This window comes from Ceratotherium simum, chromosome 26, assembly GCF_057802395.1.
Source record: "Ceratotherium simum simum isolate JZ-2026a chromosome 26, ASM5780239v1, whole genome shotgun sequence".
NCBI lineage: Eukaryota > Metazoa > Chordata > Mammalia > Perissodactyla > Rhinocerotidae > Ceratotherium > Ceratotherium simum.
In genome coordinates, this window is record NC_141925.1 from 11,815,941 (window position 1) to 11,843,334 (window position 27,394).

The 27,394-nt window shown below is 43.5% G+C and overlaps 1 long non-coding RNA gene across 4 annotated transcripts in view; it reads right to left on the reverse strand.

The window, feature by feature from the left end:
* Positions 1-3,007: 3,007 nt before the first annotated feature.
* Positions 3,008-27,394, reverse strand: part of LOC147913566 (uncharacterized) — a 42,795-nt gene continuing 18,408 nt past the window's right edge. For 3 of the 4 annotated variants that reach the window (XR_015548517.1, XR_015548518.1, XR_015548520.1), the window contains one exon: positions 3,008-27,068. This is a non-coding gene — a long non-coding RNA (uncharacterized LOC147913566). Of the gene's footprint in view, positions 27,078-27,394 lie in introns of all 4 variants that reach the window. The other variant, XR_015548519.1, reaches the window with a different exon arrangement.

The following is a 27,394-nucleotide window of genomic DNA, read 5'->3' on the forward strand; positions in this document are numbered from 1 at the left end:
AAACCTATTTCAACACACAGGCAAGTCCATAAACAACATAAGATTCTACTGAATCTCATTCCTGAAAGACTTCCCTTTCTCCATTAGCATTATTTTCTTGCTGCAGTCATGCAGCCCTGTTTTGGCTTCCTTACTAACCCTGTGATCCTACAGTCCTGGAGAGACCCCACCAGTCACTTGGTTAAGTCCTGCCAATTTGTAGACGTGAAAAGTAAGGCCCAGAGATAAGGATTGGTGTGGCCAAAACCAAACAACCAGTAAGCCCAAGTAACAAAAGCCGTGACTCAATTCCCCATAAGACAATGAGCTCCTCGAGACCAGACAATATGTCTTATTCGTCTTTCCACTCCCATTACCCAGAAGATTACCTAGCACATAGTAGGTCTCAACAAATGCTTGTTAAATGAATAAATGTCTCTGCCATCTATTCCTAGATAACTAACCATACCACATCAGGCCCAGGGGCTTGGACCCTCCCCAGGTTGAGCCTGCAGAATGATTTAACAGATTTCTTATCTCACCTGCTGGAAGCCAGTAGCACCCAGACCTATCTGTGCTCATACAGGTCTGAGACTGTTTTGGGGGGAGACATGAGGCTCTAGATTTCAACAGAAGCCGATCAACGGCTTAGAGATTTTCCAAAATTGAACAGCAACCCAAACAGTGCTCACTGATCATGAAGGTCACCATTCTGTTCATCCCCAAGTTGGATTTGCTCCCAAGGCCTTGATTAGATCTTGGGTGTCCCTAGACTGACTTGATCCAGAGTATTGTGCTGTTTGGCAACCCAGAGTTAATAAGTTATTATTCTTTAGAGAGGAAATGTGTGGATCAGAAGTCAATGGGAACTTTGGTCAGAAAATCATTTAATACTGACACCCGCTGTTCCCTCTAGCCTCATCTCCCAAACCTTTCCCCAGCAGGCTGCTTCTGAACCTCCTCAGCTCAAATGACATCCCTCATAGATCTCTTTCCTGGGTACCCCGTTATGTTGCCCTCTTCTGCCAGCATCCTATCACTATCATATCGCTCTGTTTTGTTTTCTTCATAATGCTCATTTCTACCTAAAATTATCTATTTGCTTTCTTGCTTGTTTATTGTTACTCTCTCGCTAACTGGAATGTAAGTTCTCAACTACTTCCCTCGTGCCTAGAACACAGGCAGGCACATCGTAGACACTCCATGAACATTTATGGAAAGAATGGTTGACCAGATGTTTCCCACGGTTGGCAGAGCTAGCTGGAAACACCTCTGGCTAGTGAAAGGTCTTCATGCCAGCCCAGGGTCTTGTAGAATGATCTACCAGTTATCCCACACTTCCTGTGACCACCTTCACAACAGCTCCATAATGGATGTTCTATCATCATCCCATTTCTCAGGTAGAAACTAAGAATCAGAAAATAACATGCCTAAGAGAACTCAACTTGTAAAAGACAGAGCTGAGACTCAAAGGCAAGTCTATCCAAGGTCAAAGAGGATGCTCATCAGTACGCTGCTGCTCCCACAGCCCAGCTGAGCAAAGAAACAACAGCCACAAGAATAATAATAGCTAGCAATGATACAGCACTTACCTTGTACCAGGCACTGTTTTAAGTGCTTTAAAAGGGGCAGATGCAAGAGGGGGAAATGTGGTCATCATGAACAAAAAGAGTCCATCTCAGTCCATAAAATATAGATACTCCACCTACCAACAGCATTGTTGGGTGGAATAAATCAAAGCGTGAACAGAGAGCACCAGGCACATGATGGGCACTTTGCCTCTCCCCCCATTTCCCCCTGTGCTCATCTCTCTTAGTGTGGAAGGGAGTCTTCCATACTGAGCATCCAGCCGCTCAAAGGGGACATGATACAGCATATTTGGTAAATGGCCATCATAGGCCTTTGAGGAGAACAGAGGGGGTGCTCAGGGTAGAGGGTGGAACTCTGTGCAGTCATCGTCAAGAATAGCAAGAACCCAGATGGACGCATATCCAATGCGCCTCATGCACGTGATTCGGCCACCTCCCTTCGCACCAAGCCAAATATCCATAACTTAGAAAGTTTTAAAATATAAAGGTTGGCTGCTGATTTTCCATTCCTAAATTTGGGAAGGGGTAGTCATCACTTGCCTGGCAGCTTTAGAGGTCTTCCGAGCACTAGATGCTTCTCAGCATCCTTTGGAATTGTTTTAGATGACCATGCGCTTGCTGGTTTCTAAAAATGAGCAATACAGGGCTCATTATGTGTGTGCAGGGGAAGGAGAGGGGTGGAAACAGACAGGGTGAGGAGGGCAAATGGCTGTGTAAGGCAACAGAGGCTATGCAATCTTAACTAGCAGACTAGGGCAGGTCAGACATCCTCAGAGATGCATGCAGCGATGTCACGTGTGTGTGTAGGTGCATGTGTATGTGTCCTGAGGGAGGACAACTGGAATATTATTGCTCTCCACGTCACAGAAATAAAATATTCCTGATGCCTCTCTCTCACACCAAGTGATTAACTCTTATGGCTCAACCATTCATCACAGCCCTTCTTGGTTCATTTTAGCATAACACATTCTCGGAATGTCCTGGCCTCTGCAAACAGCATTCCAGACCCTCCCGAACACCCAGAACTAGAGAGGAAATGCCACGTTTTGGTTAAATGAGTTACCCCCTTCCCCCCACAAGCAACACAGCACTCAATGCTGAAATTCTACTGAGCTTTTCAATTCAATCTTCCTCTGGAATCTAAAAAGTACTTCAGGATTTTTCAGAACCTGGGTCATGGGCAGAAATCTGATTTTGGATGAAAAGGGATACAGATGACTGGGCTGACTTGAGGCAGACCTTTTAATCACCTTGGACAGAAGACTTGCTCCTTCTGATAGAGTCCAAAGGGAGGTGGTTTCATCCATCACCTTCCATAAAGGTAGAACAAACACATATTATAATACTTAAAAATTCTAGTTGTTCACCTTGTTTTTTAAAAAGGCACTTATAGAAAAATGCCTAAAAGGAAATAAAAAAAAACAAATTATTAACTGGATTATCTTTTAGTTGTGAATTTTGCTTTCTTCTTAATGTATTTTTTAACTTTTTTCAAAATTTCTACAATAAGAAGGTATTTACTGTTATAAAATTTTTATAGTTTGGTTTTATGTTTCAAATTCCATTTGTCTGACCTTTCTATTTTAGATTTATTTTTTCAACTAATATTTATAAAGCACCCATTATGTGCTATATCTGGGTCAGCAAACTCGATTCCTCAGGCCACAGCGTCCTTTCGTAAATAAAGTTTTATTGAAACAGAGCTACGCCCCTTTGCTTAATTATTGCCTATAGCTGCTTTTGCACTACAAGAGCAGAGGTGAAGAGTTGGAACAGAGACCACATGGCCCACAAAGTCTAGTATATTTGCTCTCTGGCTCTTTCCAGAAAAAGTTTGCTGACTCCTGTGCTAGATGAGAGGCTCTAAGTTAGGTAATAGGAATCAACAGTGAGCAAAAGCAGAAAAGATACATCCCCAGGGTCATGAAATTTGTCATTTTTTTGCCTACAACTTTCCCATATTCCTAAAAACAGCTGCCTGTGCTTGCAGGAAATGTAACCTGGCTTATGGTATTCACAGATCTATTCTCTGTGGTTAAAGCAGATTCTTGGTGGCTCAGAGATGGAGAGACCCCAAGTTTTGTTTTCCCTTCCCAAAGGAAGCACAGTATTAACCTGTGCTCTCCCTCCCCAACACAGTGCCTGGCATATGCTTAAGCAATCAACCAACTTCAGCTGTTATTACCAGCATCATCCAGGGGCCCCCAAAGGTATTCACCATTGCTGATACCGGCTCAAGACAAGATTGACATAAAGGAAGCCATATTGTAGAAAAGAAACACTATTGTAACTTTGAATGACCTCTGACTAACTAACCCAGCCAGATATGCACTCTCCAGGAGATTTACCGGCTCTGTAGATTTTACGACTCCTGCTTGTGCATGGACCTCCCAGTGGCGATAAGATGATAACTTTGTTCTTTTGAGTGCCTTAGGAATGTGAAGACCCCCGAACAGAGAGTCTATGCTAATAGCCATCATCAATGAAAACTGAAAGAGCTGGTGTGGCACTCCCCGTCCGTAACACCAGAGGGTCAACATTCCTAACCCATTCCCCTATAACACAAAGGCCTATATAACTGCTGTGAGATTCTGTGCCCCTTAAGATAGTTCTTTCGAACATTAGTCAGCCATCTTCCCTCTTGCTAGCAAGCTGTAATAAAATGCCCTTTCTCTGCCACTATCTTGCCTCTTGACGATTGGCTTTTGTCTCGCAGCGAGCAGATCATGCCCTTTGTAGGGTAACATTGCCTGCATGGGACTCAAACTTCACCCCAGGTTTAAGAGGCTAATGTCTCTTATGTCAAGGCAGCAGAACTCACAGGTCTAGAGAATTTAACACGCTTCTCTTTATTTACCTGAAATAGCTTACTTGAGGGCCATGAAGCTGGGAGTTCAGATATATGGTACATGGAGGGCACCCAATTCCTTCTCAAATGCAAGCATCACCTGGTCCAGGAACTGGAGATGAATAATCAAGAAATGAGCTTCCAAACCCAGTTCTGTAAACAGGCTCCCAACAACACGCAACCATCCTTTGCCTTCTGCTGAACTCCATCTCCTTGGAAACATCCTAATAGGCTTAACAAAAGCTCAGAAGATTCGTAGAAGATCAGCTGTTCACTGCACAACAGGAATGTGCTTAAGTATTCTATTAAAGAAGCGTGCATTGGGTTGGCCCCAGCATTAACCTGCCAGGCAGGCAGAAACACATCAGAAACAGGTGGGGAGAGAAGCAGGGCTCTGAGGCTCCTCTGCAAAGGGAACTCGGTGAGTAAATGCTCTAATTAGGAGCTTGGAGTCTGTCCAGCATTCAATAGGATCGTTCCAAGTCTGTCTCCTTTATCCAATTAAGGAAATGATAGGAACCTTCAATTTTCCCTATGATTTAAAATAATGATAAATGATCAGGTAGAGTTTGGGGATTTTTTTAAGGCACATTTCTAAAAGAAACTTCTGCTGAATTTAATTATGCCTGCTTCTGGGAAATAGTCATTAAACACGCTATTGGCAATTCAAATTGTCTCCCCCACACAAACACACCCTTTGTCAGCAGCAGTATCCATCACAGAATGAATCATTCAGAACTGGGAGGGAGGCTGTGCATTTCAAACATAAAGCAAAACAATAACAATAATTATTATTATAAAGCTAATTTAATCCAGAAAGAGAGAATAGAAATGATTCAGGTAAATGTTCAAATTGGAAGGAGTAACAAAAGAAGAAAAACAAGAAAAACACACACCCAGCGACACGGGTAGATATATTTAGTGAGCCACTTCACCTGTACAGGACTCACTGTGCTCTGAGGACTATTTTTTTCACTGTCTACTGAATCTAGTATGTCTAGTATGCCTGAATTTTTTCATATAAAGTATTCTGTATTATTCAGGGTCCAACTACCCAAGATTTTTGCTTTATCTTTTGAGCCATTTCTGGAATGTGGAACTAGGAAAAGGAGGTGAAATCCTATGAGGTTTGAGGACTTGAGTGGAATAAGTTCCACCTAAGACTAAAGAGCATAGTTCCTGGGTTCACAGGGTCTGAGTTTAAATCTGGCTCATCAGATAAATGACCTTGTGTGAGTTACCTAACTTCCTCATTCACCATGTGGGGATGGTATGTCCCCATGGGGTTATTGTGAAGAGGAAATGAGATAACACTTATCCCAGTGGCTGGAAAACAGTAAGTGCACAAAACTGTTAGCCACCATTATTGTTTTTATTATTAACCAGCCCAATCCTGGAGTTAACACTTAAATCCTCTTGAGGAAATCACTTGTAAGCGGTTACCCAGCCTTCGAAAACCCCCACGGATAGGAAGCTCACTATCTACATCTACGAGTATCTCTGGTTCTTAGAAAGTTCTTTCACGTATTCAGCTGAAATTTCTCTCACTGTGGCGTCTGCTCCTTCGTCTTAGTTCTCTTCCTTGGGAATCTTAAACAGCAGGGATAATCCCTCTTGTACTTTGTACTAGTGAAGGTTTGGTATTACTGTAAGTAATGAAAACCAACTCTAGCAAGCTTTAGCATTAAAGGAAATTATTTGGAAAGATCCTGGGACATCTGATTAATCAAGAAGAAGAAGAAAAAAAGAAGAAGGCAGAGAAAGAGGGGCAGGGGGAGAAGGAGTTGTTGGGGAGAACAGAAGGAAAAGGAAAAGGAGAATCAGCCTCAGGGAATGCATAAACCAGGGCAAGTGCAGGACCAACCTCGTCAGGAGTCACCAAACTTTCATTTCTAGCACTATCATTAACAAGCCTTACCCACAGCTCTAAGAAGATGATTGGCTCAGCCTGAGTCAGGTGTCTGTCCTTGGATCAATCAACTCTGGCCAGGGGGCTGAGTCACCTACTGCAGATCTTGGCACTAGGAGCCCACCTGTGTACTGGGGAGTAGAAAAGCATCCCATAGAAGGGCAAATTGCTGTGAACTGAGCAGCCTCCCAGCCACCATTCTATGAGGAAGCCCAAGCCATGTGAGTGAACAAGGGCATAATTTTTAGATACTTCAAGAAACTATTCTCTAGAATAAGTATCCTTCAGTTCTTTCAACAACTAAGATTGAATTATTAATTTAAAATAATTGTGGGATTGGTTATTTAGTTTTCTCACTAGAATGTTAAGCTACATGATGACAGAGGACCATGTCTAGCTCATACACTGACATATCTTACCACTTAGCCAGGGGATTGGACCGCAACAGGTTTTCATATAATTGCTGAATCAGTTAATTGATTGATCAATGCATTAATTAAATTATCATTTTTGAGATCTTTGTGGTTACTCGCTTCCAAATGTGGCAAAACAGAAAGGAAGGTAAGATAAACTCAAGAGTCTTATTTTCAATCGCCTGAGGATTTTAGTTGCCCATCTGTTCTGATTATCTATTCCTGCATGACACATTCCAAAACACCGTGGCTTAAAACAACGATAATTATTGACTTGGCTCATGAATCTGCAAATTGGGCAGGACATGATGGGACAGCTCATTTCTGTTCCACATGGCATTAGTTGGAGTAGCCTGGCTAGGGGCTGGAGAATCCACTTCCAAGATGGCTGACAAGTTGATGCTAGCTATCAGCTGGAAGCTCAGCTGAGGATGTGGACCAGGACCTCAGTTGCTCTCCATGGGTATCTCTCCACACCTGTGCTGGACATGATCGCAGCATGGTGGCTAGGTTCCAAGAGTGAGCAACCCAAGAGAGCAAGACAGAGGAGTACATGGAATTTTTACGATGCAACCTCAGAACTCACATGGCACCATATCTGCCATATGCTATGGGTCAAGGCAATCACAAAAGTCTGCCCAGTTGAAGGGGAAGGGACGGAGACCTCACCATGTTATGAGAGAAGTGTGAAGATCACACTTAAAGAAGAATGTGTGGGATGAGAGATCCTGCTGTGACTGTCTTTGGAAAATACAATCTGTCCCACCATCTCTTCTCTTTTGGCCCATGCAATCAAATTGAGTTTCAGAATTGCTAGTTTACTGTTGCCCAGTCCTCCACTCAATCATCAATTTTTGAGTCATCTATGCTGGGCATAGGATTACGTCCTGGAAGTACAAAGATAAATGAGAAAACTCTCTTCCAGTGGAGAGTTCACAGATGGGTAGAGAAGATGAATAACAAAAATCCAATGTTATGAGTGATTCAGCCAAAATATGTACACGCAGTGTTGGCAGAGAAAGAACTGATTGATTTTTCCTAGGATGGAAGTTAGTTTACTTAAACACTTTTCTTCAGTGGACATAGGTTCTGTCATGCTGCTAGGTTACCATTTTCAGAGTTAACATGTATTCTCCAGATAAGCATGTGGACAGCCAGATGGCCCAAGTTGTGCCATGTGGGAGCCACACTAACCAGGACCAAAAAGAAGAGGATTTCTTGGCTAACAAAGGTAGTAGCAACTGGAACCAATGTCTTGGACTTAATAGATCCTCCTGGGAGTCTTGAAATTTTCACAGGAGAGAGAACTCCAGAAAACAAATAATAATAACTTTTTTAAAAACAGACTTTATTTTTCAGAACTTTTTTAAATTTACAGAAAATTTGAGAAGATAGCACAAAGAATTCTCATACCCCCTGATCCCAGTGCCCTCTATTACAAAGAGATTTGTTGTTAATTTATTACAATTAATGAACCAATATTGATACATTACTATTAACTAAAGTCCATGGTTTCTTCAGATTTCCTTAATTTTTACCTAGTGTCCTTTTTCTATTTCCGGATTCCATCCAGGATACCACATCACATTTAGTTGATGTCTCCTTAGGCTCCTCTTGGCTATGACAGTTTCTCAGACTTCCCTTGTTTTTGATCATCTTGGCGGTTTTGAAGAGTACTGATCACATGTTTTGTAGGATTCCCCTCTATTGGGATTTGTCTGATGTTTTCCTCATGATTAGACTGGGGTTTTGGATTTTGGGGAGGAAGACCATTGCCATTTTCATTACATCATATCACGGACACATAGTGTCAACATGATTTACCACTGTTGATTTTAACCTTGATCACCTGGCTGCGGTAGTGTTTGTCAAATTTTTCAATTATACAATTACTCTTTTCTCCTCCTTTTTATACCATCACCTTTGGAAGGAAGTCACTATGTGCAGCCCACACTTAAGGAGTGGTCTGCTAAGCTCTTCCTCTTTGAGAACAGAGCATCTACATAAACTATTTGGAATTCTTCTGTAAGGGAGATTTGTCTCTTTTCCTCATTTATTTACTACTTCAATCATTTCTTTGTGTCAGTATGGACTCCTGGATACTTATTTTATACTTTGGGTTATAATTCAATACTAATTTATTTTGTTGCTCAAAGTGTTCCATCTTTGCCATTGGGAGCTCTTTCAGTTAGTCCCTCTGTCCCCTTGAAATACTTCCCATCACTGGGGTGTAATAATGACTTTTTTGCATATATGTGCAAGCACTAGAATAGAAACAGGATAGTATTGTGTGTATTTCTAACTTAATCATTCAAATAAGCCTATGGTGTAAGTGCTCCCATTTACAGATGAGGAAACTGAGATGCAGAGGGGCTCGGTAAATTACTCAAGGTCACAAAGTCCGTAAATGATAGAGCTAGGATGTGAGTCCACACTGGCTAGCTCCAGATCCCCCACTTTTAAAAAGCTGAGTGTTAAAAGGAATACAACCTCAAACATTGGTTCGAGACACAGAGCCAGAGGAAAGAGCTTCCAATGACCACAAACAGTGGCAGCCACTTTTCTGTATCTTTTGGCTTCCATTCCTCACCCCACCGCCCCCTATACACAGTCGAAAGGAAAAGCTGGCCAGAGAAAACCGCCCACGTGGAAGTGCTATAGACTTAATGTGCTGCTCCCTTGCAGGAAGTTGTGGAAAGATGTGATGGACACGTAGAGATGGATGTTAAAGCTGACATTTCCAAAATCTGAAGGTGATATTTTGGGGCTTGAGTGGGTCTTCTTGGAGTCCCTTAAATTAGATTTCATGAGCCTAGTCTACCCACTCAGGAGCAAGCCCTTAGCTCAGAACACTCCCTTCCAAACTTTGGAGCTCAACTCCCTCTATCTTCCCCTCCAACCCTGCAAGGGCCCAAAATGGCTTCAAGGGAGTCTGCTGACACTTGCCAATCATTTTTACCTTGGCTTGGATAAAACCCAGAGCCGAAGAAAAAACGTAGACCCAGATCTCCTTTTGAAAGCCCCACCGTAATGAGAGACCTGGGTGCAAATACAGAATCCAGTGTCCCTGTGCTGTGTACCCAGGACATAGGAAACTCAGGTAGGCTGGTTTCTGCCTCCCCATCCAGTGCAGCCTGGAATTATAATGTGGGATGTTACCTCCTTTCCCCTCACATTCGGCACCTGTGGTCTTGCCTCCCCCAAATCATGGCCCCTTCTTCCAAAGCTATCAGCTTGCTTTCCATTGGTTAGAAGACAGTCGCATCTTGCACAATGGAAGGCCATTTTAGCAATTTCTCTGCTGCCTCCGAGAAAGGGGGAAAATTCTCAGCATGAGGGCAGCCTTTCTTTATCAGTTCCTGCTTTGGAAGATGACAATGCCATCCTTTAGATTTCTTAAGGAAATAGAGCAGAGCCAAAGTAGTCGCCGGCACTCAGCTGGAGTTTAAGACCTTGTTCATAATGCCTAAAGAACTTCAAAAAGTTTCAAGGACAATACCCACTGTAATATACTCATTGACATCTAAAGATCCCAAGAAAACTAGGCCATGGGCATAATGAGAGGCAGAAATACTGATAAATGGAAGGGGAGACGCACCGGAGTGTCCCTGCGAGCTTTGGCTTCCTACTTTAAGAATAAAATTGGATGGGAGAAGAGGCTTTCAGAAGACGTCAAAACCGCCTCCCAACTCTGGCAGGAGCTAACTTTGTTTTCTAAATTTAAAGACATTGCAGCTTCTATAATTTGTCTCCAATGAAGCTGTGCCATTTTTTGAGTCCTGGTTTTGTTGCTAACTCACTGTACGGACACAGTTACCCCCATTGAGAATATCCAATTTACTCATCTGTAAAATGGGGACACGCACATCCTCATGGAGAGATTTTTACCAGAAAGTTTTCATCATCAGGCGCTTTGACGAGATGTACGTTAAGATGCCCCAGGGCCCTCCGAGAAAAAGCAGAGGCGTTCCTGTCCTCTAGAAGCTTAATTATGTAGCAGAGACTGTGAAATTCACATGGACACATGATGAAAAATAGTATGGAATACACACACACACACACACACACACACACAAGTCCCAGAGCTACTGGCAACTCACTAAGTTCTCATCTCTTCCTGACTAATATGCTTTCCAGAAAATAGCAGTTAATTCACTTTAAAGGCAAAGGTGGTTATTTTCATGCAAGGACACTTCCCTTCAGATTATGTCAAGGCCGTTGGTCAAAGTTAAAGAGTATCTTGACCCTCTGCTGTGCTCTTCTCAGCAACCTTCATCGCCCATTAGCATGACCGTTAACAGACTGACCGAAGGTTGGAGAAGGAAGACGAATCAAAGTCAGTTATTTTCTGCTGGAAGCAGCTATGTCCAAAGATCTCATTGATTCCTTTATTTATTCATTCATTCAACAAACATTTACTGAACTGTGCTAGCTGGTCAAGTACTTTACTAGGCACTGAGAACACAACAGTGAGAAAGATACTCAGAGCCTGGAGGAGAAGACAGAAAATTTTAAAAGCCGATTATGACACAGTATTACAAGCTCTGTGATGGAGTAAGCATGAGACACTGTGGCAGCACAGATCTCTCCCGTGAGGCAATAAGGGATGACTTCCTGGAGGAGGTGACATAGAAGCTGAGATCATCTGAACAAGTGGAAGCCGACAGGGTGAAATGGGAGGGAATGTGATGAGAGGGTTCAGGAAAGGGAACAGCAGGTACAAAGGCACGGAGGTAGGAAAGAACATATTGCATTCCTGATGGGGGCAGCAGGGGAGGAGGACGGGGTTGAAACACGAGGCTGCAAAGATGAGTTTGGGTATATTACGCGAGTCCGTGGAAAACCACAAATAGCTTTTAAGGAGAGAAGTGGCAGGGTCAGATTTGCATTTTAGGAAGAGCTCTGTGACTATGGTAGATTAGGTAGAGACGTAAAATTTGGGGACACCCTAGAGATCTCAATAATCAGCGAAGATGGCCACCACTTATAGAGAGAAATCTCTCACACATTACCGTCTTCAACACTTAGAACCACCATGTGAAAGAGGCAGAGCATCTACTCCCAGTTTACAGATGAAGGAATTGAAGCTCAAAAACAGGGTTTCTCAACCTCGGCTTTATTGATATTTTGGACCCGATAAGTCTTGGGCGGGGGGGGGCTGTCCCGTGCATTGTAGGATGCTTAGCAGCATCCTTGGACTCAATTCTCAAGATGCCAGCAGAACCCTCCACCAAATGTGACAACCAAAAATGTCTTCAGATGTTGCTAAATGTTCCCTGGGAGGGCACAATCACCCCTACTTGAGATCCACTATTCTAAAAGATCAGACCCCACTGTTCACACAGCAAGGATGCTAACGGGGGCTTCTGTCTGCGCGGTCTACCCTCTTTTGACTCCATCAAGCACGCTCCTCTTCCGTGCTAGCCTCATCCCTCGTGGCCTCGGCCAATATATCACCTGCATCAATTTGCCTCTTTCCAACTGAAGTTTTCACAGGGAATCTTAAGAACAGATGTCACTTTCCCCCATCATTTCAATTTTCTAGTACATTAAAGCAAGGACTTTTTTTTTCTTGTGAGCTAAAAATTGTTAGCACACTGGAAGCTAAAGAGATTTCTCTCATCACATGTGCATTTCTATACATTTCCTTTCAAACCAGTAAAGCACTGACACCAAAAATGGGAATGATTCACATGACATTGGAGTCAGTCGATTTCTGCCCAATTCCAAGGGTGTTTGCCCCTGTCTCGGGCACCACCATCCGTTCGGTGATTTGAAGTCTCTTCTTATAAATATGCATTTTAAAAACTCATTCTTCTCGCTGATCTGCATCAGGAAGTTAGCCTTGGGATTAAAGATATAGATATTAAAAAAAAATTGGAATTTCACAGAGTGGGTACACGCAGCAAGAGCATGGTCGAGCCAATTTCCTCTGTTCTCTCTTTGAAAGTGTGGCGGCTGGGGAAATTGTCTTCCCTACACTTAAATCACCGTGCCAGACAAAGGGAATTTTTTAAAAGAGTCTTGAGCATGTAATTTTATTACCTTAGCACCGATTTTAATATAATTCATGTAATTTCTTCTGCAGGAGAAAAGTTGTTTTCCTGAATGCCTGGTAAAAGGAGAGCTGAAGGATTTTTGACTCCCACCAACTCTCTCTCTCGAATTTTCTACTAAAAGAAGAAACACGGAGAGGTGCTTAGCTCAAATAGCCTCATCTTGGAGCAGAGAGGGTTTGCAGGGCCTTTCAAGCTTGTTGATATCTAATGACTCTGTACCTCAGAAGAGACAAAATACATCTCAAAAATTGCCATCTGATCAAGAGCAAGCCAAGGTCAAATTTGGTCAGTGTTCTCAATCTCTGCACTCACAGCCGTTTGGGGTGGGATAATTCTTTGCTGCGAGGGCTTGTCCTTGTCAGATGTTTGGCAGTATCCTTGGTCCTACCCGCTTGATGCCAGTTGCACACTGCCCCAGTTGCCACAACTGAAAATGTCCCCATTCATTGTCGCATGTGAGAATCAGTGAATTTTGCCTCTTGGTTCCAGGACCTCTCTTGCCCTATTCGTGGGACCCATCCAAGTAGTGGAGAAGAAGAAGCTGCATTTGGTGCTCAAACTGAATCCATGGGCAATCAAGAGTTGCTGATGGGTGACCCAAGAGAATCGAAAAGGTAGATCTACCAGGTGTCCTACACCAGTGCATCTTGTAATTTCCCTCCAGTACCTCAGGGCCCATCAGCACAGCAGAATGCTAGAGTCGGACATTACTCTCCTTTCTATTAGTTATTTAACAAATGTTTATATAATCTGCCATGTACCAGGCACTGTTCTAAGTGCTTCAGAGAAGCAACTCATTCGATCCTTATTACAACCCTACGAGGTAGGCACTTTTATCACCCTGTTTCACAGATTAGAAAACTGAGGCACAGAGGCATGAAGTATGAATTAGTGAGTAGCAAACCAGAATTCAGACATTTGATTCCATAATCTGGGCTCTTGATACAGCAAGTGTGCCATGTATTGGCAAAAGGGAATTGAATTTGGACTCAGGTTCACCTGGGCTCAGCTCCCGACTCTGTCACTTCCTAGCTGGTGAACTTGGTCAAGTTCTCTGATGTCTCTAAACCTAATTACCTCCCATCTCCAAATACCCTCACATTGGGGGTTAGGGCTTCAACATATGAACTGGGGGAGGGACACAATTCAGTCCATAGCAAACTCTTTGTCCAAACAGTTGCCAGCATTATCATTTTAAAATCTAAATCAGAGTATGCCACTCCCCTGACTGTGACTCTTTAATAGGGACTCATCACACTTAGAATAGAATTGGGGTCCCAAACCATGATCTACTACTTTCGGCATGACCTTGCCCCAGCCTATGTCTCTGACCTCATGGCCCACCGCTCTCCCCATTGCTACACTTTGGCCACGCTGGCACTTCTTCTGTTCCCAACACATACCAACTTCGTTCCTGCCTTGGCACTTTGCACATACTATTCCTCTGCCTGGAACACTCTTCCCAAACCTGTTTGAACGGCTAGTTCCTTCTTGCCATTGAGGTCTCAGCTCTGAAGTCAATTCTTCAGAAGGGCCTTCCAGGCCACCCAAAAGTCACCCCTGTTCACAGTCGCCCTTTGCATTCTATCTGCTTTGTTTTCTTAAAAAACGCTTATCAGTATGTAAAATGATGCCTGCTCCTCCCCACAGAGCAGAAGCTCTCTGAGAGCAGAGACCATGCCTGTCACGTCCACCAGCATAGCCCCAGCACCTGCCATGGAGCCCAGCACATCATAGGAGCTCATTAAGTAATTGGTGAAGGAGGCCAGGAAGGTGGGGGCGCCTTTAGTTCAGGCACGAACCTCTCCCTCTGCATCGTCTCTCTTTAACCTTCCTTCTAAGGTAAGTGGCTCATGAAAAATATATATAGAATTATGTCCTCCAATCGCCAGATGTGCAGCTCAAGAATGAAGTGGAATTAGACTTGAAAATTACATCACAGGCAAACCCATGCTGCAAGGCTCTATTAAAACCAAAGACAGCTGACTGCTTGTCGCCTCCTCCCATCACCAGATCACGAAAGAAAAGAGAAAACCAACCCCCCACCCTTTTTGTGGTTCATAATGCGGGTGGGGAAGGGGTGTTGATTCTCCTCCTTGCTCCATAAATCTCTTCAGTCTTTCAGTCCTATGTATTACTTTCCTAACTAACAAGAAGAAATACACAAAAGAAGAGAAACCCAAATCCTGTCTGTCCTAAGGGGCTCAGACACAGGCAGCGACAAACCTCTTAAGATCAGGGGCCCACGGTGGTTCCTCTTCTAAATCCCACCCCCAACAGAGAAAGAAATGAATTTTCCTTACCTTCATCCAGCTGCAGTGCTCACCCCAGCAGCCCCGAGCCAGCTGTGCTGTGCAAATAAGAACACGGAGTTGCCCCTATTCACATTATATATGTCAGAGGTCCCTAACTGCCAGCTCGTGGGTTCACAAAGAGCCTACAGATGTTTCTTGTTTCACCCACAGTACTATTTTTATTCGAATTAGTTGTCAACATTTAAAAGTAAGGATATTTTATATAAAAATCTATGTTTCCAAGTTCTCTAGAAAACCAGTCTGACATTGGGCTCACATTTCCACAATGCAAAACTGCTGGGACTAAGAAATGACTGCCCACTGTGGCATTCTGCAACTTCCCATTTCACCACAGTATCCACTCAGCCCACTTCACTCATTGACATCACCTGCCTGGATCTCATAGGTACTGAGTTTGCAACCCCTGTTATACACAAGCACACACACACACACACACACACACACACACACACTCAGTAGTGAAATTAATAGACTCAGAACTTTTTTTGCTGGTCAATAACATTGCACACCTTGAATGGAGGAGATCTTTATAAGACAGCCCTCTTGAATCAAATAGGAGGATCCAGAATTCCAAACTTCTCCTTTGCCATATCTCTGCAGCCTCCTCGCAGGGAGTAAAGAGGAGCCACAAATCCTAGTCAGTCTCCTCCCTGTAGAAGCAGCATTTGTTAAGATGAACAGGAAAATATCATTCCTGTGAGAATAGGGACACATAAGGGCAAGAATCTGATTTTAAAGATACCCAATGTGGCAGAGATTACTAACTGTTCACCTAAATCCATTTCCTCTTCCTGGGCACACAGCTAGCTTATTTCTCCTGTCCTCACTTGTGGTTAGGTGTGGCCATGTGATCATTTCTCACAAATGGATGCAGCTGGATATTGATGATGAAGGGGCCCTGGGGGATAATGCAAAGGCACAACAGATAGAAGGATCTTGGGTCCCTGAATCACCACATAGAAGTGAGTCATCCAGCTCAAAAATCAGAAACATCCAGGGCCGGCCCCGTGGCTTGGTGGTTAAGTGAGCGTGCTCCACTGCTGGCGACCCGGGTTCGGATCCCGGGCGCGCACTGACGCGCTGCTTCTCCGGCCATGCTGAGGCCGCGTCCCACATACAGCAACTAGAAGGATGTGCAACTATGACACACAACTATCTACTGGGGCTTTGGGGGAAAAAATAAATAAATAAAATCTTAAAAAAAAAAAAATCAGAAACATCCAACTTGAATGGGTACATGAGAAGAAATAAACTTGTGTTGGAGCCACTAGGCATTTTGAGAACTATTTGTTGCCTCAGCTTTGTCTACCCTAATACACCCTAGAAGCTTCCAAAAAAAACATAAAAATACTGAGCCATTTTAGTAGCTGCCATTATTAAGTGCCCATTACATGCCAAGTGCTTTATGTATTATTCTTATTATAGCAATAAGGAAACAGAGACTCACAGGAGCTAAGTAATTTGCCCAAAGTTACAGCAACTGGGTGGGTAGGTCTAGAATTGGTCCCAGGTCTGACTCTGAAGTCCATGTTTTTCCACATGGATACTAATTTCTGAGCTCCTATGACAGACCAGTCTCTCTATGGTTGTCTTACCCACTTTTCATTTAATCCACCCTACAAACCAATAAGGTAGGCAGCATTACTGTCTCCATTTTATAGAGGAAATTGGGGCTCAGAGAGGAAAAGCACCTTTCCTGAAGTCTCCATTTGTAAGTGTGAAATTCAGACCTATAACTTTCTGACTCTTTCCACTATTTCCCATGGAATGGCAGGACTGAGAAATGTTGACATATTTTGTCATTTTGAATAAATGAATTGTAATGTATACGCATTCACAAATTAGAAATTATAAATTTTTGCTTTGCAAAACCTTGTTTATCACTACATTCCTTGTAATAGCATTATAAATAATTTTCATTTATATACTTGGAAGACCTAGTATATATCTAATCTACGTTACAGCGTCATATGGTCGACACTATATTCTAGTGTCATATACATACACTACATTCTAATGTCATATTATAAACAATAAATGCTGAATGAATTATTGTGAACAATGAACTCCTGGGAGCTGCCCAGAGGTGTGCTATTTCATATTTCCATGACTTTGCCCTTTCTGTTTCCGTCGCCAAGGATACCCTCATCTTTGTTATCTGACCAATTCTGTTACAGACCAATTTCTGTACATCTCTCAAGACTCTGCTCAAGCATCTCCTCCTCCAGGAAAACTTCCATGAACACCTAGGCAAGGCTAAGTGCCCTTCCTCTGTGCTCCCACAGGATGTTCTGCCTACTTTTGTCCTTGTGTCTACCACATTAGATTGAAATTGCGTGTTCTTCTGTGTCTCCCCCCAATGTGTAAATTCCTTAAGCCCAAGAACTAAATATTTTTCATATGTAAAATAGTAGTACATAGTAGTTGTTCAATAAAAATAATTTCCTAATCTAAACAGAGGCAACATGGGCTGGAAGCATAAAGAATTTCCAATGAGGTTTTGGCAAAACTTGGGTCTTCTTACCCTTGAGGGAACCAAGGCTGTCTGATAGTAACTCCTTGCACTGGAAACTGACTATTGCTTCTTCCCTTTGATTAGTACTCTTTTAGCATGCAGAATGATAAACCACATGGCTGAAAATGGACCAGACATATGGCAGGTGTTCAATAAATATTTGTTGAATGAATGAATGAATGAGTGACTAATCCCTGTCATTAAGGGGACCATTACCATTTATAGGATGATGAAATGCACCAATAACAACCAAAACTCTTTCTATCTATGAGCCATGTTACTGAATGCCTTTGAGCCCTTGCACGTGTAACCCAAATAAATTCTGAGGGCCCATGCAGCTCAGGCCCTACATGGAGTCAACTATAGTGAAGCACAATCTGGCAGCCAAAGAAAATGAAAAGTAAAGGGAAGCCAGGTCATAAACCTCAGCTAGATTTCTCCAAACACCATTTCCTCTCCTCAAATTTCTCTCACCTCAAAACATCTCCAGATCCCCTCTCTTGCCAACCTCCCAGAAAATTCTCCCCAGCCTCCACACGACAAAAATTCTCTCTTCTTCTCTCCTCTCCCCATTTTCTCTCCACTCCTTATGTTGCCTCTCTGACTTCCTTCTCCCTCTCTTCCTTTCTGCTTCAAGCAAGAATCCTTTCCTGCCATCTACAGCCCTATCTCTCTCTTTACCCATCCTCCCATTTTTCATCCCAAAGAGCCTAGAGGTACTGGACTAGCAAAGACTCAACTCTATGGAACACGAGGATGGAGGAGAGAGGTGAGAAAATCTGGGAACACTCACACGTTTAAAAACATTCCTGTCCCCATCACACACATGCTCCTCCCTCTACCAGGAATGCATAATTTTATCTTGCCCACTCAGTGTTTCATCCTTCAAGACTCACCTCAAAGGTCCCTTTTCCAGGACTATCCTTTTCACTCCCATCAGTGTTAGTCACCAACTCCCAGCCTTGCTTCCATAGCATCCTGATCATTCTGCCTTTAAAGCATTCCTGACGGAGTGTCATGATAGTCTGTACACCTGTCACCCCCTGTCTCGGGGGCTCCTTAAGGAATGGGGCCACATCCTCTGCACCTCTGTGTCCTCAGAGCCTTGTACGGAGTCTGGGACACGGCAAGCACTGAGTGAATGTTTGTTGAATGAATTCACGGAAAATGCTTGAAAGCCCACATTCAGAACTTTGCCTCTTTGAGGTTTCAAATTTAATTAAAAGGTGAATACTCCTATAAAGCAATATTTTAAAGTTTCACTCATTTTTACCCTAGTATCAGGAGAAGGAGAGGCCAGGAGGGCACTGAACATCAAAAGAAAAGGTAAAATAAGTTAGAGAAAGATGAAGACCCTGCCAACAAATTTCCTTTCCTCACAATTTTATCCAGATCCCACAATTTTGCACTTGTTCATTGGTGACTCTTAAGAATTCTGGAGTTCCCAGGAATTTATTAGGTAAAGAAAGACGTATGAATCACCAACACAGAAGTATCTGTGTTCTTTCATACATACTGTTATCTGGTCAAAGTGGTAAATACAGTCCTGGAATCAGACAGATATGGGTCCACATTCTGGCCTCACTATTTTTGCAGCCTTTAGCAAGTCTCTCAGTCTTAGTTTCCTCATCTGTAGAGTGGGGATAATAATTTACTTACTTGAAATGTTTGTTAGGCATAATAAACTAGTTAACGTATATAACGTGCTTAGCACCGTGTCTGGCACACAGTAGGACTCAATAAATATTTCCATCATCATCTTTTAAATATGACCTCGACTCCCCGGAGAGCCCCAGTGTCTCTGTCATGGGCAGACAGATATAGAATTCCTTGAACAGATGTCAAAACAACAACCAATGCTGGCACATGTAAGAGATGAGCTGAGACGACAGAAAACACGAGAAGGGAATAGTTGCAGAGGGGACGTCAAAGAGGGACCTACAGACACACAGAGATCAGCATTACGTACCTGACTTCTCTCTAATACACCATCCCCTGCCATTGCCAGCTGCTGAGATAAGCCGCCTGCTAGGAATCATCAAGAAAGAAATGCCACATCACAGTTCCAGAATTCGAGCATAAAATACTACAGACTCAAAGGAAAAACATATGGTACCACAGGGGAAAAAAAATGGTTTTGAATGTCTCCGAGAAGCAGGACTAATCAGATGAAGGAGAGGCAGCCACCACCACAAAGCAATTTGCAAAAGAGCAATCTCCCCTAAATGAAGAGACTCTAAATAAACAGCTCCCAGCATTCCGGGAGCCCTGAAAAACCCCCCACCCACCAAGAGAGCTTCTCCGTACCCAGCATCCACAGGTAGGGGCTGCCTGGTGCATTGCACCAACCCACACTAGAGACTGGAGGAGTGTTGGAGAGAAGAGCCAGTATCAGGTAAGGTGAATTCCTCGTTGATTTCACCTCTCCCTCCAAACTCCTTTTTGTAGGCTTGACCCTCCTGGAGGAAGCAATAGGCGGGAAAAACAATGGAGGTACCAAGTCGCAACAAGAGATAGCAGCCTGTATTAACCACGTCTTTCTGTTTTCTGTAGTTTGATCTCTGATATATGGGGCCTTGCTGACCTGGAGTGACTGCCTCAGAGTTAGCCAATTCCTAGAGACAGCAAACTGTGAGTGCACCTTTCATATGCAAACCAGCCACCCCAGAGCCCATTCGCCAGCTGCCTTCTTTGTAGGGCTCTCACATTCCAGGCTACTGTCCCCTGCCCTAATCACCCTATGGCCAGGGACCAGACAACTAGAGGCAGCCCTTACACCCCAGAGCCTGCTGAAATTAGTCAAGCCAGCAAATCCTAAGCTTGCTTACCGTGCCTCACCTTTTCCTTCCTGCAGAAACCCTAGGAAAGGCTCTGGCTCACGTTTTCCCCTCACACCCTCTGCCTCCCGACCAACCCTGGTGCTTCCCCATATGGGTCAGAAGAATTTTTAATAGAACAATTTATCATGTTAATGCCCTGCTCTGAAATACCAGATGGCTTCCCACAGCCAATATAATAAAGTTCAAATTCAAATAGGAGACGCCATTGCAAGCCAACCCCATCCTTCTGGCTCCAGCCCCATTCCTAATGGACTAAGCACTGTCTTCCACATTCCTTCAAGTTTATTTCATGGCTTATCCTCCCTCTTCCAGAAATACCTGTCCATTCTTCCCTTTCTTGACTATAAAATCTGTCCCATCCTTCTAGAAATTACTATCACCAATTTGGGGACATCTTTGCTGACTCTCATGCTCAGAGTCAACCTCCCTCTTCTATTTTCAATAGCATTCATCAGGCTGATGTGTTCATGGTAAGAACATCTCAGGCAGACTAGAAATGCCTTGAAGATGGAGACCCTGCCTTGGTTAGCTCTGTGTCCTCAGTCCCCAATCCAATGATTGGCGCATGTGCACTAAGACATTAGTTTGTTGAAATAAAGTGGTTTGAAAATTTTCAAGGACACCCAAAGGATTTTTAGCAATGTGTCCTGGACTTTCTGAACCTCCTTGCCTCCATAAAAATGAGATCTGCAGCAGAGACCTTGGGAACTAATTGAGTACTGGGCCATTACTATGCTCAGACACAGGCGCCCATGCACTTCAGTAACACCCCCACAGAATGGCACCATCAGCCCATGCTCTCCTTTCTTAACTCATTAATATTTGACTTCTCTGGCTCTCAGATGTTTTGAATATTTTAATTACAGAATATTATTCCATGCTCAGGGATTTTAAAAGAAAGAGACACAATCTTCATAAAAGTTTTATGAATCTAACTTGATATGTGAATATATTTCAATCCAATAGGTATTAATAGCAATTAAAATTTATGGCACACTTACTTGGTGCCAAGCTTTATCTCATTTAATCCTGCCTACAGTCTTAATGAGGCTCAGAGAAGTTATGTATTTGCCCACGGTCACACAGTGTCTGACCCAACCAATATACCTTGCCAATTACCAAGGTTGGCTGTCTGTTTTTATTTTTTAATTCATAGCTACTACTTATGGAGCCCTTAGTACAGTCAAGGTGGTGTGCTTGTTCTCAGAAATGCCAGGAAACCAACGCTACCCTCCTTCCCCAAAGCAGCCCTCAACCAACGACTGATTTTACTCCTTGGGTAGAATAACTCAAAGGTGGTTTTCGACACTGATTCCCAGAGTTCCCCAATGGGATTAGGCTCCAGTGACCTGCCTTTATGGGCTGTCTTCTTTTTCTTACATTACAGGTTCACTCTCCCGTGGTGTTTCGTGGAATCACCTCCCAAATAAGGCACTTGTACTCAAACCCTTGTCTCAAAGCCTTTCTCTGCAGCAACCCAAACCAAGATGGTGCTGTACATCAGGGTCAGGAAACTTTTTCTGTAAGGAGCCAGATAGTAAATACTGTGTTTTCAGCTTTGCAAGCCAGGCTGTCTCTACCACAGCTATTCAACTCTGCCACTGTAGCACGAGATCATAGAGACAATATCTGAAGGACTGAATGTGGTTGTATTTTTATAAAACTTTATTTGTGGACACAGAAATTTGAATTTTGTATAACTTTCACCTGTTGTGAAATATTATTTATTTTGATTTTTTTAACCATTTAAAAATGTAAAACCCATACTCAGCTCGTCGACAATAGTTTGCCGACCTCTGCTCTACAATAGTCTCTTGCAATCCTGCCATTAACCATACGAGGCGAGAACTATCATTGTTCCCACTTTCTGGATGAGGAAAACTGAAGTTTAGGAAGGTTAAGCGGCTTTAAGAAAACACATGCCCAAGTTCCAACGAACAACCGTGGTCTACAAGGTCCTGGGATGATCCTCTGGAACGCCTGTTCAAAAGTTCTCAACACCCCATCACTCTGGAGATAAAGTGATGACTTCTCTGATGGTTCCTGAATTGGTACCTTCCTCTCGGCACACCTCGCTCTGACGGCAGTGTGGTGACTCAACATGCGGTAGTGGCAGCAGCTGTACCCAGATGCCAGCCGAAAATGGCTTGCTGGAACACGCCTTGGAAACAGCTGCTCCTCCTTACTTTGCTAAGAAACCATGCAGTGTCACAGCAGGACAGGAGAGCTTGAGAAGATGCGAGGGTCGACAGAGTGACACCTTGGAGACAGGACAGCTGGAGCAAGCCTCCATTCACCGCCATTCTGTTGGCATGAGACCAACCTACATTTCTCTATAGCGTTTTTGTACTTATATAGATACACCTGTAAGAGTGATTAAGAACACATACATTGCACACCTGGGGCTAAACAGAGCTTGGCTTAGACAAACTCAGAGCTCAAAACGTGTGCCAAGTCCTAAACTTAGTCAATATAGCATAACTGCCTCATTCCATCAAGTCTGCCTAACGCCCCTGTGGAATAATAATACCAGATAGGACTTAACACGGTCCTTACCATGTGCCAGGCACTGGTCTAAGACCTTATATACAATACTTCATTTAATTCTCACAGCAATCCTATGAGGCAGGTGCTATTAGAAACCCCATTTTACAGATGAGGAATCTGAGAGGTCAAGAGTAATTTGCCCAAGGTCACACAGCCAGTGAGTGGTAGAGCTGAGTTTTGAACCCAAGTGGACTGACTCTAGAATCCATGCTCTAAACCAGGGATTGACAAAGGTTGTAAAGAGCCAGATAGTAAATATATTGGGTTTTTCAGGACACGGATGTTTTCCATCACAAATTATTATTTATTTTTATCGTTATTTTACAACTCTTGAAAAATGTAAAAACCGTTCTTAGCTCAAGGACTGTTCAAAAACAACCTCCTCTAAACTGGTATCCTACAGTGTGGCAGTTTGAAAAACTGGCCCCAATTCTCCACTCCCCGCCATGTCTGCCCACACCCTTGGCCATGTAACTCTGCAGTGCCCGCCCACTCTGACCTTTGGCTTCACCATGTGACCTGCTTTGGCCAATGGGAGGTAGGCGAGTGTGACACACACACACAGAGGCTTGAAAAGTGTTTGCACATCTCTCACTCGTGAATCTTGTCTGCCATCACCACAAGAACATGCCCACCTTGGTCTGCTGGAGGATAAGAGTCACATGGAGCAGAACTCAGTTGCCCCATCTCCCACGCAGAAGCCAGCCTAAACTAGCCAAGCCCCCAGTCAACCCCCAGACTTCCTTGTGAAAGAGCTCAGCCAAGTTCAGCAGAGCTGCCTGCCCAACTCGCAGCCAACCACAGAGCATGAGCAGGCCAGCTGAGATCAGCCAACCCTGAACCCTGCAGACTCATGAGCTTAACACATGTGTATTGTTATATACCATTGAGTTTTGTGATTGTTTAGTGCCAATAGATACTGATACATACAATGTTAGTAAAGCCTTTGGGTTGCAGTTAACATAATCCCAAGTGTAGTAGGAGAAGAAAAACACAACATTCTCTTAAGGTTCCTAGAATGATCCTTGGAGGTCAAGGGCTAAAACAGTCCCTTCTTTTCCCTCCTGTCTCCAGTCAGCACAGCCACCGGCAGTTCTTGAGCTTATATTTTGAGAGGTGAGATTAACAGACTGCCCTCCTTCCAGTTCCAAGGAGATTCCCAGGGGAAAGGAGCCATTGGTTCTGGAAGGTGAGGTACCGTGATTTGCCTAACTGGAGTCAGGAGACTGCACAGCGGTCAGGAGGCTCACACTGAAACATGGATGCTCCTGCCACAACCCATGTATAAAACAGAGGGATGATTCACGGCAAAGGCACTGAGTGTCCTCCCTACGGGATGGTCCACTGCACTATAGAGGTACCTATAGTAGGGTTAAAACTGGGGACTCTGGAGCCAGACTACTTTGGTTCAAATCTGGCTCTGTCATTTACTAACCCACAAGTTATTTAACTTCTCTGCACCTCAGTTTCCTCATCTGAAAAGTGGTACTAATAGTAGTACCTACATCGTGGGGTACTATTGTTATCCTTATAAAGATTAAATGAGATAGTATTTACAAAACACTTAGAACAATGCCTGCCATGGAGTAAGGAGCACCCTGTCTGAGTGGGGAACAGTTGCACACCAAGGAAATAAGTATAAGAACCCACTAATGGAGATAGATAGAAAGATAGATAGATGATGACGATGATGATTGATAGATAGATAGATAGATAGATAGATAGATAGATAGTTATGTACGCATAATACAGCTGTGAGAAGGAAAAGACTGAAAGGCTGACTAGCAGCAGAGAAGAATGATGGGATCATTCAAACCCAGGCTAGGGTGAGAGCAAGTTGGAGTATTAATCAAGAGTAAAAATGATCAGCTGCCTTAAATGCTTATATTCTGCCTGATGCCATAATTCTTATATATCATACATTTGCTTTAGCAGAGAAACTGGAGTAATCAAGACTAAGCAACTGAGAAAAAGGCTGTAGGCTCATTGATGCTTGGATATTTCTATGAGCTCCAGGAAGCCGTCCAAAGACTCATCAATGTCCACCTAAGTGCAGAGTCCTGCAGACATGGCAGACTCTGTTATCTGATTACTCATTACCCACTCCTTTCTTTTTCTGTGTTAATAGAATCTCAGTTTAGGTCAAGCTGTGTGCCCATCATCAAAGAATAAATCATGATTGGTTTAGGCCAATCACAACAATCCTATTTCCAAATTTGCCAGCCTCCTTAGCAGCTAGGATTCACATGAGACACAATTTTGGCCATTAAGACATAAGGGAACTACAACAACTTCTAGGATCTGGGTAAGCTTTAATTTTCTTGGTAAAAAGTTAAAAATGCCGTTGACGTGACCCTTTCTTCCATTATTTAGCTTTGGATGAAGAAAGGATGGCTGGAGAAGCAGCAGCCACTTTGTGACCCTGGGGAAAGACCAAGAGGAACACAGAGATACCAGCCACAACAATGTTGAAACCATTGAACCAATGCCAGCAATTGCCTACATTTGGAATTCTCATTACAGGAGAAAAATCCAGTCTGAATGGGTATCCTGAAACTCGTGAGAATATAGTCCAAATGGATATAGTGGAGCACAGTCCTAAAAGATGCTCCTCCATAGAAAGGTAGTATAAGTAAGTCTGGGATATGCTGCATCCGCAATTCCCATCTTGGAACATACCATGTACTAAGTACTTAGTACAACGTACTAAGAGCTCCTGAATTTCGCATGTTATGAGGAGAAACTACTTCTCCTTGCCCTAGGGTCCAAGTACAGATTGCAGAAGGGACTCATTAGTTCAAGGGGATGGTATACTGCGATTGCCCTAGTTTGATTCAGGCGATCACTCTCTGGGGCCATGGGAGCACAGTGACTTTGTTACACAGCTGCTCCTGCTATACCATCATATGGCTAAAGAGGAGGGGCAATTCCTAGCAAGGGAGGTTGGGTATCCCAGATGCGTCACAATGTGAGTCCCCAACAGTGAAGAAATCACTGTGGTGAAGATTGTAGGACATTAAAGGCTCTGAAAAGTTCTGCAGTGAAGACACCTATACGATTTTGCTTAACCCAATGTTTCCCAAACTCACAGGATCATGACCCTCTTTCCCTTTTTTTATTTCCCCTTTTCTTAAGAATTAACTTAACATCCCATAACATCAAACCACGGATTTCATGTCTTCAAAACTCACTTTGGGAAACTAACCTAGAACAAACCCAGCTTCTCCAGTGTGCCAGTAGAGGGGCATTTTCACGCTGGAATTGATGCTAATTTATTTAAGCATAGACTTCTCCAGAGAGCAGGATAGAGATGAAAATGGTCAAAGATGGCCTGAGATGAAAGGGACCTCAGAAATGAGGGAGTTCAAGGTTTCCATTGTTCACATGAGGAAATAGAAGGTCCAGCCAGGGGGCAGCTCACTCGAGGGGCCAATGGCTCTAGCTGTTGGTGGAACGTGAGCTCCCTGAGCACAGAGCAGCCTCTCCACCACGTGTGGGCTCCAATCCTTCAGGGCTTCCCTGTTGAAAAGATATTCTACAGCACCAGCTTCCAGACGTGGAGGTTGCCCCACCGTGGAGGAGCACCCCAAGTGAGCACATGGCGGGGAAAGTCCCAGAATACAGCTCGGGATCATCCAATTGCTCAGTACTTGTCAGTGTAGGTTAAGAATGTTTCCAGGGGGCCAGCCCAGTGGCGTAGCGATTAAGTTCACTCACTCCGCTTAGATGGCCAGGGGTTCGCAGGTCCGGATCCCAGGCGCAGACCAATGCACCACTGGTCAAGTCATGCTGTGGAGGCGTCCCATATAAAGTGGAGGAAGATGGGCATGGATGCTAGCCCAGGGCCAATCTTCCTCAGCAAAAAGGGGAGGATTGGCAACAGTTGTTAGCTCAGGCTAATCTTCCTCAAAAAAAAAAAAGGAATTTTTTAGGACAGACTGCCTGGCAACAAATTCAAGTTCCACAACTTACCAGTGGTGTGACCTTGGAGAAGCCACTTAACCTCTCTGTGCTTCAGTCTTCTCATCTGATATATGAGTACGGCAGGTTTCCACTGGATAGGCTAGTTGTTAAGGATTAAATTAGATAATGCATTTCAAATGCTTAGAGCTATGCCTGGTATATAAAGTAAGTGATCAAAAAATGTTTGCTTTTATTGTATTATTCCATTTATATGAAATGTCCAGAATAGGTAAATCTTTAGAGACAGAATGTAAATGAGTGGTAGCCAGGGGTTGGGGTGAGGGAAAAATGGGGAGGGACCGCTAAGGGGTATGGGGTTTCCTGTTGGGGTGATGAAAATGTTCTAAAATTGACTGTGATGATGGCTGCACAACTCTGTGACTACAGTAAAAATAATCGAATTGTGAACTTTAAATG